We start from the raw sequence: 15,276 nt of genomic DNA, 5'->3' as shown, positions 1-15,276 counted from the left end.
CTGGAGAAAAATGCACTGATAAAAAGGGCAGAGCTGCAGGGTTGAATCTGATTCCCAGCGCTGGACATTTTGTCAGATGATCTCTGTGGATATGATTCAACATGGACTCCACACAGATCTGAGCTCCATGACCTTCTAGAATGGGAGCACTATATTCACACTGTCAGTAATTTCTTCCGCCCAACTACTGCTGAGCAGAAACTGCACTTGTGGTGATAAGTGTACTCCAGTTGTATTACCACTATGCTTCATTTCCAATATGGGTTTAACACAGTGGTAAGTGTATACAACTACTGAACTAAAAACACCAATTTAGTTAATTATTAGGGAAGCATCCAATTTACTTTTGTAGTTTGCAATTTTCCAATATTTTAATTTGTTTACATCACCATCATTACAAGTCAAATTCTTATTACCGCCAATAGACTTAAATCAATAAGTTGTTTTTTTTCTTTAATGTACTTTTCCCTACATACAATGTTTCTCCGTAAATACTAGACTTCATTACAAGCCTAACTTTTTATAAGAAACAATTTAATGTGATATAGCGCAGCATCAAATTTATTACAATGCATTATTTAATTTGCAACATTTGAGCCAGGTAGGCCTGCAGCACAAGGAACTGCTGATGACAACCCAGGCATTCTGGCTTATCGGCAGGACTTGGAGGGGTAGGCTAGTCACTGGGGGCAGGGATTCTTCCCACTCAGCTCCTGTTAATCCTGCAAGGCAAAGCCCTAACAAATCGGTGGCCCTATCTGAACAGGCAGTGCATAGGTTGCCAGACAATACTTACAAGCAAATGTGGTTTTAGCTGATTAGACTCCAAAGGCACCTCAGTGCACACTCTGGGGTAAGCCAGCCTTGGCAATGGCAATTTCTGCCTAATATTCTCCAGAATTGGATAAGCATTCCGGACACAGAAATTTCCATGTGTAAATGGCACACACCAAACTGGTTTGGATACTCTTAAGCATGGTGACGGGTTTCCTTATGTGACAAACACTGGGCTGACCAACAAATAATTTGCAACATAAAATGAGTGCTTAACACTCACTGATGTTTTATGATTCATCATGAACCAATCGGAACAATCACAGAACCACACTGCTCTGAAATGGACGCCTGGGAAAAGTTACAATTGCCACACTCATGTGGAGTAAATAATTTATGCGGTGAAAAATATGTCCGTTCGTGATTTAGCGATGTGATAATTATTACCAGTGATATCACATTACAGGATATCACTGCTACTGGAGGTAATGTCCCAATCAATATCAATGTGGGGCAACACCCAAAAGCCAGTCACTGCAGCTATTGAAGTGGCTGGCTGGTGATGGTTCTGAGAAAATCAACTTTAAAATGATTTTTGTAGGAAAAAGTATTTGTGTCATTTGAATATAATTGCCTTTGTCCATAAATGACCTCAATCTTTGAATCAAGGAACACTCCACATGCTTCTCTCCCTCCCTTCATCTCTTGGACTTTAGGTTTACCGATTTCCCAACGTCCTCCCGACGTGAAAGGCTCCATATAAATGTAACTTTGTATTGTATCTCTCTTTGAATGCAGATACATGCAAAGTACTACATATAGGAAGTAAGATGAGGAGGCATTATGCACTACATGAATGGGATTGAACTTGCCACTGTGGAAGCTCAAAAACACCAAGGGCTGTAGTTGACTCATCGCTCACCATGTCAAAACAGTGTGAGGCAGCAACAAATAATGCAAACAGGATGCAGGGATATACTGCCAAATCAGTTTAGTTCCAATCCCCAGGCATCATACTCAAGCTGTACACAGCGATCTGGTCAGGTCGCACCTAGAGTATTGCACGCAATTCTCATCACTGTGACATAAGGGGACAGCTGAGGGCCCAGAGGAGATGACTGACAGTAAAAATAAACCCACAACAATACTTGTGCATGTATCACGACAGAACAAGAGAGCATAGGATTGCAAGGGGCAATTGCACAACAGACACTGGGAAGCATTTGTTTATCCAGAGTATAATTAACATTTACTTGGTAATTTGTTACCTGGAAAAGGTTACCAGGAAGGTTGAAGACTCACTTTAAAAACACAGCGTATGTTGGGATTGGAGAACAATAGAGTTGATCCTCTGGGCTGAAGGGCTTTCTTCATCCATACCTTTCCTTTGATCTTGTGAATTATTTATTTTTAGTTTGAAAATAAACTTGGGTATGTTTTAGTTGACAGGGAGTGAGTAATTGTCACTCTCATTGAAGAACTCAGCACGAGACTTAACCCTACAAAGGCAGTGATTGATTCAAAATAGCAGATACTTTCTGATGATGTTCTCACCAAGGTATCTCTTTTCCCATTATATGTATACATATATCTTCATTCAAAGGAAGATCGCTACATATAAAGTAAATAAGCTAACCTTTATACCATCTATAAAAAACCCTGTTATTACCAAGGCTTTACAATTTAATCAAAGCAAAAAGAAAACATTCTAAAGCTGCATTATGCATACTCAGTGCAACTGACATGTTTTATTCCATGATGAGACTTTTAAACATTTAATTCTATATAATTAAACTAATGTCAAGATACTTAAGAGTTGTGCATTCGTGAATTGTCAAACTGCAGAGAGTGATCATACTGAGAGATGGGGGCGGTGGCGGAATTGTTTTAATTGTGCTCCCACTTGATAGAATTCTTGAATTTACAACCTACACATTTTCTCAGTACTGACACTCACTTTTACACCTCCACAAACTGAATGCACGACACACTCCCACACCGCTTAGACTCAAACTGTTACACAGTGGCAGGATGTGATCTTAACTAACTCTTTACCATCAAATGACTGAATATTTCAGACTGAATAAAAATAGTGATTTTTTCCAACTTTAGCATAATGGACATAATGAACAAGAACCAGCTAACACTAGATAATTAAGCAGTTGGTGAGAAGTAAACCTGGTAAGCATTGGACTTGGACCATTAGAATAATCAGGTGGCTAGCAGTTTGCAAATTGGTGTATTAGGTCTTTCTATTGTGATGAAAGAAAATGTCCGTAGAACAGTTGATGATGAAAGTTGCTGGAAGGCACTACGTGGAGTCCAAGTTTGTGAATGCACATTCAGATATCCGGGGCTTCATGCCTTACTATAAATGGTAGTAGAGGTAAGACCATAAGACGTAGTAGCAGGAGTAGGCCATTCGGCCCCTCGAGCCTGCCTCGCCATTTAATAAGATCATGGCTGATCTTCTAACCTAATTCCATTTACCCGCCCTATCCCCATATCCCTTAATCCCTCTATCCTTTAGAAATCTATCAACCTCAGTCTTGAATATGTAAGTAGCTGTTGCTGAAACTCCACACGAGTGGCGGGTAGGGATGGGTAGGGATAGTCAGAAGCATTGGTGCCAATGCTCTCACACATCGTACACTGAATTGTGCTGTTCACCATGTTGCTAACTGGGAGTTCCTGTTCCTTAATCTTCACCTAACGAGAGTTTGTAAGATGTCCAATGACCAACTAATGACTATGGTTCCTGAGCTAGGCAGATCTGAAGTACACCATAACACTGTTGATGATGGACTGGACAGCCTGGGCTTAGAGGAACAGACTGGGAGCAGGGAATCTACCCACTGGGCTACTATTAACCATGAAACCCAAAGCTCTAATATGTAGAATGGTCATAACAGGACAAGCAGTGGGACTGTGTGGGTAGCAGTTAAACTCCAGCAATATTCCAATGCACTCTGAGGCTCTCCAAAAAAGAAACGATAATTGGAATTATTAAATTCAAGATTTATTCTGCATATTTGCTCAGCAGGCTGGTGATTGGACAACAATATGAGTGTGCTTGGCATGAATTGGCAGCAGAAAAAACTGTCAAGTCATGTATAGTACACATCAGGTTTAATCCAGAATGATACGATTATTTTATGAACTTGTGTCCCGGAGAAATTTGATTAAAACTGATCAAATACATTTGCCTTATTCTTAAAGGGCAATTGGATTGTGATTATAGTTATGGAGGAATTAAAACAGTGCTATATTAATGCATCAAATCTTATGCATTTCCAAGGGTTTCTGCTTGTATTAGGAATGATAAAGAGCTTCTCTGGGTTGACTGCTGGGTAGAAATCCCACCTGGGTCTAGATTTACTCTATTAACATAATATTTCACCCACAACCGTTATATCCAAAGTGGACTGTTGCTCCACTTTGTGTTATATCCTGCGAAGTGCTTTAAGACGTCCTCCCAATGTGAAAGGCACTATATCAAATGTAAGGATTATTATTCAGTGTCTGGAATTTATCAATTTCTTAAATATAGTCAGAAAGTTGAAGTTGGTTTTTTGTAAGTTACTTTTAGAATTAAAAGCAAACCACAAAGTTAAAAATGAGCAACAATTCACCAGGTTCTGTATATTCTGAAATGTCAGGTTAATAGAATAAATGTATGGTGAATCATTTAGGAAAAGGAAATAATAATAATCCTTGCATTTGATATAGCGCTTTTCACGTCGGGAGGACGTTCCAAAGCGCTTCACAGAACACACTGTAAAGTGAATTGACTGTATATTTGTGGGCGAACACGGCAGCCAATTGCGCACAGCAATGTCCCACAAACAGTCGTAGATTGAAAATGACCAATTTATTATTGTTTTGTTTTTTTTGGAGGAATTATTATTAGGTGTGTGGAGTAAGGAAACTTGCCCAAGGTTTCGCCCTGTCGGGAACAATGCATGAAAGAATGTCCATTAGTAGAGGTGTATAAGGAAAATGTGTCCTCCTTATAATAGATAAGCAGGGTCCCTTTGGGCCTGAATAGGCCTGAAAATGGAATATCAGAATTTAGCTGGTCCTCTGCAGCAGTATCATAGTCTGGTACCTGAGCCGGGCAAGTCTGCAGTACTCAAAGCACAGTTGATGACTGACTGAGCGAGCCTGACTTTTCTGGAAGGACTTGAAAGAGGAGCTCAGTCACAAGGGACAGAAATTCTTCCCACTCAGCTCCTGATAATTCTGTGATCAAAACTCCAATGGGTCATTTGGTCCATCGTGTCTGTGCTGACTCTCTTAAAAAGCAATCCTTGCCCCATACCTTGTAGTTTATTCCTTTGTTAGATGTTTACCTTGTTCCTTTTTGAAAGTTAACATAGATTGTGACTCAGCTACCGCTCCAGGCAGGGCATTCCATATCCTAACTATTTTGTGCATGAGAAAAATAAACTTTATCTCCCCACTTGCTGGTTTGCTAGCTATCTTAAATTGGTCCCCTCTCATTACTGTAAACAAACCAGCACATACATAATGACCTTCTTCTGTGCTGTAGATTTCTATGGTTCTCTGGGTATAGCCTTGATCGACATTCAGTGGAAAGCTGATCAGTTCTCTGCAATGGTTGGTTATACAGCTTTAGCAGGTTAAACTCTGGCAGCCCTCTGAAGGACACCCTGGAGTCCCCAGGCTTTAGTGGTACCAACCTGCACTTAAATTCACCAGGACTGAGTAAACAAGTTGTGTCTCTCTGTGGAGAGAATATGGTGATATTCTAGTGCAGTGTTGGGGGAACGCTGCATTGTAGGAGGAGCTGTCTTTTGGATGAGACATTAAATCAAGGTGTCCAGCTGTGCCTGTTCAAGGTGGATGTTAAAGCTCCCAAGGCATAATTAGAAAAGAGAAGTGTTCTTGCCAACATTCCGTCAAATAAAAATGGTCATTCATTTCATTGTTGTCGCTGTACACAAATTGTCTGCCGCATTCACCTGCAAAATGCAGTCTTTATATTTTTCAGTGAAGACTGTGAAGTGCTTTAAGACATCTTGATATGAAAAGAACTATATTCAATTGTAAGTAGTTTATTAAACTATTTTACATAACAACAACAACAAAATTACATTTGTATAGCGCTTTCACATTGGGAGGTCATCCCAGGGTTTCAGACTCGAGCTGAGGGTCGGGATCAGGGAGGGTGGAGGGCAGAAGGGGAAGGAGGGTGATCGAAGACACAGTTGAAGAGGAGGGTCTTGAGATGGGTCTTGATGGGTCTTGTGGAGTCCTGTAGCTCAGTGGTTAGAGCACTCGCTTTGCAAGTGAGAGACCTGTGTTCAATTCCAGGCAGGGCGAAACCTTGGGCAAGTTTCCTTACTCCACACGCCTAATAATAATCCCTCCAAAACAAAAAAAACAATAATAAATTGGTCATTTTCAATCTACGACTGTTTGTGGGACATTGCTGTGCGCAATTGGCTGCCGCGTTTGCCCACAAATATACAGTCAATTCACTTTACAGTCTATTCTGTGAAGCGCTTTGGGATGTCCTCCCGACGTGAAAAGCGCTATATCAAATGCAAGGATTATTATTATTATTATTATTATTATTGAAGGAGGCAAGGGAGGGGGCGAGGCAGAGGGACTGTGGGATGGAGTTCCAGAGGGTGGGGGCAGAGTGGCTGAAGGGCCGCCCGCCAATGGTGGGTGGGTGAGGCGGGGGACGCGAAGCAGGCTGGAGCCCACTGAGCGGAGGGAGCGAGCAGGCTATAGGGGGTTAGTAGGTCACAGAGGTAGGGGGGAGCAAGGCCGTGGAGGGCTTTGAAAGTGAGGACCAGGATCTTGAACTCTGGCCTCTATGTGATGGGAATCCAGTGGAGTTGGGCAAGGATGGGTGTGAAAGGGCCACGGAGCCTGGTGCAGGAGAGGATATGAGCTGCAGAGTTCTGGATGAGCTGCAGAGTTCTGGATGATCTGCAGCCTATGGAGGGAGGAGTTGGGCAGGCAGACAAGCAGGGAGTTTGCATAGTCAAGCCTGGATGTTATGAATGCATGTATGAGGGTCTCAGCAGCCTGTGGTGTGACAGTGGCAGAGCCGGGCAATGTTGCAGAGGTGGGAGAAGGCAGAGCGGAACATGACATGAACGTGAGGTGGAAAGGATAGTTAAGCGTCAAACAAAACGCCAAAGTTCCAGACTGTCTCAGTGAGGTGGAGTGTGCATCCTTGGATGGTGATGCTGTCAGTGCCTGAGGTGTGGAGGTGCTGACAGGATAAATTGGACACTTTCACTGTAAGATCCTGATCACAGTAAATTATTTTCCTTATCCACCTCTTTCGTATCATGCATTGTTTACCATTTCATTTTCCGAAATGATTCACCCTACACTTGTTCACATTAAAATTAATTTGCTATTTCTCAGACTATCTTCGTAATTGGTCCAAATCCCTCTGAATATCGACATCTTTTCTACTTGTGACTTGCCTACATAGCTTTGAGTCATTCAAAGCTAAATGTAAATGTTGTACAATTGGATCTTTGTTGTTACTGTAGGAACCCAGCGAAATATCACCTCCTGAACAGCAGGGAAAACACAACACTCCCTGTAGAGCAACACTGGTTATTACTTTCCAAGTATTTGCCAATTTCAACCCACCTGTGTAATATGCCATCCATGACTCAACCTTCATTAAGAGTTTTGCACAACAAAGTTTGTAGAACGACGTCTGAATATCCAGATAAAATGTAGCAATTTAATAGCCCCTATCTACCAGCTCAACTATCTACTCACATAATTGGCATATCTATGATGTGTTACTTCTAAAACTATGCTGACAATAGATGATCAATAAATACTTCTCTTATAATATTCTCATGTTCCTTTCCCACATAGGCACTAAACAAGCTGGCATATAGTTTGCAAATTCATACGATATTCCTTTTAGAACTGTGACATGTACCCTCTTCCACCTCTGTGAAGTTATATCAGTTCCTGTACATGGTATTTATCCACTCTGAAGTTATAATGATCACAACATTTTCCACACTTTTCAACCCTTAGGTATATCACTAGAGTACTTGGGGAGAAAGAATATTATTTTTCTTAAGACCTTTTACTTATTGCCAATTCTAGATGCTGAGGTTCTACATGCAGCATATGAATGGGAATTTAGAAAGATTATCAGTGTGGTGTTAGCCTGGCTCAGTTGGCAGCACTCTCAGTTCTGAATTAGAAGGTTATGAGGTTTAATTTGTGGGGTTTTTGAACACATATTATCGAGGGTGTCACTCGATGGACACAGTTCGACATAAAAGAAACCATGACCACAGTCAAAAAGTGAAGGAAGTTTTCCTGGTTTCCTCATCCACAAAACCTTGGTTGAAATTGGTCATTCACTTCATGACTGTTTGTGGGACATCATTGTATGCAAATTGCCTACTGCGTCTTGCCCACAAATACATAATTTCTACTTTTTAGTAGATCCTATGAAGCGCTTTTCACGATCTCCTATCTCATGATGTGAAAGGTGCTGTATCAAATGCAAGGCTTAATAATATATTCTTCATAAATGCCAGCATGATTATTACATTAAAATAACATTTCGAAACAAAGAAAATAATAATAATAATTTAATTAAATTATTTTTCTCTCAGCTCTGGTTAGGCAACATTGAAAATTATGACATTGTTTATATAATCTAATATGTTTACTGAATTCAAATATTCCATCTCATAAATGTCCAGTTAAGTCAAGATTTTTGATGCAAAAGGTGAATACTACAAAGGCTGAAAAGCATTCTGAAGCCAATTCCAGTTTCGAAATGTGTGAATTGATGAATATTATACTTGATGATTTAGGTTTCCAGGAGCCAATATTGGATTTCTTTTTTTAAAAATTCCTATTTTTGGCATTTAAATGTGCCAGATATAAATTTGCTGCAAATTCCTAATATTCCTGTAAATGTATTTCTAAATTGTAATATAAATGTAGACTTTCTTTAGTTTCTATCAATGTTTTTTCATTAGTTATTTTACTTGGTTTGGTTTCACATCACATTCCCATGAACACCTCTTCACAGTATCTCACTAGTAAATCCAGCCAAATTAAATGAGTAAGAAGCAAAATAAATTCACAGTTAAAGGCATCTTTTCTTATGGAATAATATACAGATAGATAGATACCAGGGAGTGACGATTTACAGGGAATAAGGATCACATAACTATTGTGTTTTGCACAAGACTCTGTTTTCCAATATGCTTTATCTATAAGTCCTTCCACATTTACCTCCTGTGAGTCACACATTAAGGAAGAATAGACCACACGTGGTTACAAGTCACACATCACGCAGCTGTCTTTTTCAAGGCTATTACTGAATATGGTTTGGTTCTATGTACTGCAGCACTGTAAAGCTCACATCTTTCTCTCTGTATCATTAATAAGACATTGTTATTCATACAAACAATGCAAGTTGTATTGCATTCCACTGGATGCACACAAAGCAGACAAGATGAGCCACTTTCATTTTGTGTATAAAATATTTCTGTGAAACGATTATGATTTGTATCTATTTCACACTCATGTCAAATACATCTTATTGGATGTAAATTGTAAGTTATTCGGAAGTAACTACTTTATTCAGAAGTAACTACTTTCGGAGATGGCCCATTCTGTTGTTTCTATCCACATTATGCATACTACATTTTACATTATACATCATAAACCAACTCTGTTATTAAGAATCTCTAAAAGCAAACATCAGACTCGGCATTCTGACTATGCATAAAATGTGCTGTTATTGAATCAATGGCCCAACATTTGCATCCTTCAAATAATATTAATCCTTACATTTGGTATAGCATCTTTCAGTTGGGAGGATGTTCCAATGTACTATAAAGGATACACTATAAACGGTAGTGACCTGTGTGTTTTGTGGATGAAAATGACAGCCAATAGCACTCAGCAATGTCCCACAAACAGCCATGCAATCAATGACCAATTGTATTTTTGAGGGATTGTTGGCCAGAGCACGAGGAGAATCTCTTTTCGAATGCTGCAATGGGATCTTTAACATCCATCAGAGTAGGCAGATTTACATCTCTTCCAATGGATCGCACCTCCAACAATGCAGTGCACCCCTGCAAATTCCAGTGTGGGACTTGAACTCAAAACCTTCTGACTCAGAGGCACGAGCCAGGCTTGTGCAAAATTTGTCCTACTGTATTTTTCCACAATTATAGGATCCTGCAACTATTAACGACTATTTCCTTTGTCTTGTTTAAAATGCCTCAAGGCAGTACTGAATACTAGGTTTACGGTCCCATACCACACCCAAGGCAGCAATGAGTATGTTCAGTGTGTTTTAACAAACCTAAATTGTGATGTTTTTGGTGTGAACTTTATGTTACAAGAGTAACTTCCACCTTACCAATGTGTTAATGTTACACTCTGAGACTGCTTTTAAAAAGGGATAAGTTAAACATATACCTGAGCATCACCAGTACTACTTCCCACAAATCATTTTCAAAGAATTATGAGCAATATTTTGTTTAATTCTACTGATTGTTTTGCGATTTCATGGGTTCTAATGCCTGATTGATGATACTATCGTCAAGAAGTATATAAAGATAGTGGTGCTGTGAGAGCTAATTAGACATACAATGACTAAGGCTGAATTACTTATATTAATGACTGATCATTATTCAACCTTTAGGAAGCAAAAGACCAATGCCAAAAGCTGACAGTGAGATTTTGATTAGTATGGAAACCTCAAGAGCCCAAACAAAAGGAAAGTGACACCAGCAGGAATATCAGTCCAATGGAAGTAAATCATTTTGTAAGAAAGAATTGATTGTTTGCAAAATTAATATTTAGGTATCACGAGCTTACTTTTGTGTGTAACGCTACTGGCCTTATCAATGTGCGGTTAAAATGGAGAAACTCTATTGCAGGCATCCACAACCAATGACAACCTATTGACAAACAGAAAAATCTCCCTAATTATAACTACCTCCTGTTCTGATTCAATTTTGTTGGTTAATATCAAATGCAAAGATTATTATAGGTAGAGCTTATCTGATAAAGAAAGATGTGTAACAATATATGCAGGACAGTATTTGCAGCCTGGAGCCACAATAACGATGCATAGATAATAATAATAATCCTTGCATTTGATATAGAGCCTTATCACGTCATCAAGACATCTCTAAGCACTTCACAGAATTAACTGCAAAGTGAATTGGCTGTACATTTTGTGGGCAAACACGACAGCCAATTGAGCACAGATATGAGATAAGCACTACTGTGAGAGATACAGTGGAGTCCTGTAGCTCAGTGGTTATAGCACTCGCTTTGCAAGTGAGAGACCTGAGTTCAATTCCAGGCAGCGCGAAACCTTGGGCAAGTTTCCTTACTCCACACAGAGCCTAATAATAATCCCTCCAAAACCAAAAACAATAATACATTGGTCATTTTCAATCTACGACTGTTTGTGGGTCATTGCTGTGCGCTATTGGCTGCCGCATTCGCCCACAAATATACAGTCAATTCACTTTACAGTGTGTTCTGTGAAGCGCTTTGGGACGTCCTCCCGACGTGAAAAGCGCTATATCAAATGCAAGGATTATTATTATGTCCTTTCAGCATGTTGTCAAGTTGCTGCTGGCATTATCACAGTATGGTAGCAGTGAATGGTCACACAACCTGCAAATAATTAAAGTGAATCATTCAATCCTCGATAATGAGCAAGTGAAACTCTTCCAAAACAGCTTAGAATTGCTTTGCAATCAACACCATATGGGCTACATAGACTGCATGTTGGTTTGGTTTATTTGGCTGATTGCAAATGGCATAGTAATGCTTACACTTCCTCTAATGTAATTGTCTCACATCTGCCACCAGACTGACGTGTGTCCAAATACTTTTGCAGAATGGAAGTGTTTAAGATACTCTTCTGTGATTCTACTCTCTGTTACTCTCCTCTCTCTCTCTTTCTCTCTCACTGTTTCTCTCTCGCTCTTTCTCTCTGGTAGTGGCACACTGAAATTCTTCAGTGTCAGCTTTCTAATTTTTCACACTACTACACATCAAGCTGTTACAGAATCCTGCCCATAATTTACATGATCTGTGCAATAATACGTCTATAATAAGCACACCACGAATCATATTTATGGACTACTAATATAATGATTACTAGAGCATGAAATCACTAAAAACTGGTCAACTGATCATAAACATTCAGAATGTGCATAACAGTAAACAGCATCAGGCATATTCTTCAAAGATTTCCTGTAACCTGTTGTAAAATTTGGGAATTTACTTATATATAGTGCCTTCATAAATACAGATTTTACAATACCCTGGAGTTTACATGGTCTTTAACACAGCCTTAATAAACTAATTTGACTCACCTAGGAGGGGAATAAGTGACCAAACCCAGAAGAGATGTGTACATTTTATTGGAGGTGAAGTATGGGAGATTCTCCTGGAAGTGGAATTAATGTGCCTCTAGCCCTCTTTTCACTCTTTCCTGTCTACGTTTCTACATATCCAACTGCCTAGTTTTCTGCAACAGGCAAAAATGATTTCAATGCAAATATTTCAATGTGGAGAGAGAATATTGGAAGTAATATCAGGTTTGAGTTCTCATTAATTCCCCAAATTCCATATCCGCTAAGACCAAACATGTTTACATCCAACACCATTTCAGTATCGTAACAAATAAGTTTTACATCTTTATTTTGATTATTACAACCAAACAGGTGTTGCATTGTTGGAGGTACTGTCCTTTGGATGAGTCTATCTGTTAAGATTCCATGGCACCATTCGAAATGAGAAGGAAGTTCCTGTTCATATCCTGGCCAACAATCCCCTAGATAAATTGATCATTTACTTCATGGCTAGTTGTGGGACATTGCTGTGTCCAAATTGCCTTTGTCTACGAGATATCTTCATCAAATTTTATAGTATAAGTTCTTTGAGATACTTTCAGATGTTTTGATGACGTGATAAGGGGCTACATCAAATGCAAAGTTTATTATTATACATAGAAAACTCCAGCCTCTATAAAGTTTCTTATCCAGATACTCTAACCACATAGACGCATACTTGCACAACTGCAATTTCATTGCCACAATTGTTGGATTCAATTCATTGCAAGCTGTGAAAATTAAGATTTTTACACCCTTGAATTGAAACAAAGACTGTTTTGCTCATCCTTCCTTTCCTATAAACAACAATGCTGCTCAGATTTAAAACTAGAATGCTGGTAGTACTAAATATGCAGCATTCCTAGTTCATGAACTACTGTTTTTAATTCTTGTGTTCGTAAAACTACATTCTTACATAACTATTTTTATCCAAGGATGTGGGAGGATATTAATTGACTTTCGAATGCCAGACGGCTCTTGATACTTTGCATTCTTGCAGAGCAGATTATTATCTCCCCGCTCTTACCGTGAGAGAAATTTTGCACTTACTTCATGCAGTTTTCATTCACCCATAAAGTTTCTTTTCCTAGAATAAACCTTAACCTACCTTTACTTGATTATAGCTACATCTCATTCACCCTGCATGCCAGAGCCCTAATGGGTAGTGTGGTCCTAGCTGGACAAGCAGCGGGAATGCTTGCCAGAAAGCGATAAAAATGGTAAGCTGGTTAAACTGCCAGCATTACCCCAACGCACACTTTGGGGTCCTCAAGCCTTGACTCTTGCCAACCTGCGCCTAATACTTTCCGAAATTAGGTAACCAGGATGTGTCTCTCCAGGGAGAGAGTGCACATTCCATTCCAACAACCTATCTCTGGGATTCCATGTATAATTGGGATGCATGGAATTCTCAGCTTGGTTTGGATACTCTTAAGCATGGTGATACTTAAGAGTATCCAAACTGAGAATCCCCTGCGTCCCACCTAACACATGTCAAACACCTGGCTGACCCCCCAAAAATCATATATGTATGCCACTTACACATCGAAATTTCCATTCCAGACACAGAGCCATTTCCATGTGTAAGTGGCTTACTTATGAGGATCTCTTATTGTGGGTTGACTATTATTAAGCTTGGTGATGGGTTTCTATTTGTGACAGACACCTGGTGGACAAAAAGAAAAAAAGGTCATACCTAACCTACTTAATATGTTGATATAACTTATACCTTATATAAAAGTTTTCAACTTGCTCACTTAGAAATGCTTTCCCCCCCACACTGATGATTAATTTTGCTCCTTTAAGTTAGTAGCAATTCTGCCTCTGAGTCAAAAGGTTGTGGGTTCAAGCCCCATGTCAGACTTGTTCTCACAGCCGAGGCTGATGCTGAAGTGCACTATAGAGGAACCCTTCACATGAGACATTAAATTGAGGTCCTGGCTGTCTTTGGGTATTAAAGCTCTCACACTCTTCAAAAAGAAAATGGATCTTCTCTTAGGATCCTTAATGAGTTGGTCATTCATCTCATGGCTGTTTTGGGGATCTTCGTGTGTTCAAAATCGTTGCTGTGTTTGCCTATAGAACATAATTACTGGATTTGACAATGTTCTGTTTTGCTCTTTGAGACATTTCAATGTTATAAAAATAAAAGCTGTGATTAAAAAATAAGCTTTTATAAAAATGCAAGTTTTTTTATTTTTCCACATGTATAGTTTTGCTTCATGAGTGAACTTTTAGGATCCTTGGAAGCTCTGAATGTCAAGCCTATTTTTAGTTATTTAATACTGGATTTGTCAACATCTTAAATACTGTTTTGTGCTTGTCTGTTGACAGTGATCTGCAGATATTTGCAACTATACCTTAACGGCTTGTATAGCACGATGGGCTGCCAGGCAGGATCAGACAGATAAATAAACCAATGGTAGATGAGTTCAGGACTATGTGCTCCTTAAATGGATTTAATTGTTGTAAACTAAGCTCAGCATTGTGTCAAGAAAGAAACAGCAAATAGCTTTGACCTTGAAACTGATAGGGCATCGTGACAAAACAAGGAAGCGATGACATAAATGGCTTTATTATGCTTTTACACTGATGGCAAACAGCGTTACATGACAAAGACTGAGAAGCCTATTTTGCTCAGTTACTCAGCAAATAAAGGAGTAATTTAGTCTTTGAAAGCAAATTTGACTATCTTTGAAACATACTGAAATCTTAGTCATGAACATAATTCAGAATCCTTCACTGAATGCATAATTATGACTTACTCTCAGCCACTGTAATAGATAAAGTTCTCTAGAGTTATCACAGGATCGGTTCAGTTGAAGCAGGTATGGAAATTCAGCCCATTTGATCAAATTCTTCCAGAATACCTATCTTACCATCTTCTCATCACAGTATCAAGTTGCTGTTTTTAATGAGTCCAGTGTCCTGGTCTCAAACACCCTTCCTGGCAACCTGTTCTAGACATTGATTACCCTCTGAGGAAAGAAAAATATCCTGGTGCCAAAGGCAAGAGCAGTCATCTTGAAGAGAGGGAGAAAATATAAATAGGAATGAGACAGTGTGTGATTGGTTATGGCATAGCCAT

General features: G+C 39.2%; 1 protein-coding gene across 1 annotated transcript in view; it reads right to left on the bottom strand.

Annotated features, from left to right (window-relative positions):
• Positions 1-15,276, bottom strand: part of vsnl1b (visinin-like 1b) — a 79,469-nt gene that overhangs the window by 5,492 nt on the left and 58,701 nt on the right. The window lies entirely within an intron of this gene.

The sequence above is a fragment of the Callorhinchus milii genome, unplaced genomic scaffold (genome assembly GCF_018977255.1).
Source record: "Callorhinchus milii isolate IMCB2004 unplaced genomic scaffold, IMCB_Cmil_1.0 Scaffold3, whole genome shotgun sequence".
In the NCBI taxonomy this organism is placed as follows: Eukaryota; Metazoa; Chordata; class Chondrichthyes; order Chimaeriformes; family Callorhinchidae; genus Callorhinchus; species Callorhinchus milii.
The sequence above is the reverse complement of the archived record's forward strand: the minus strand, read 5'-3'. Positions and strand labels throughout refer to the sequence as shown.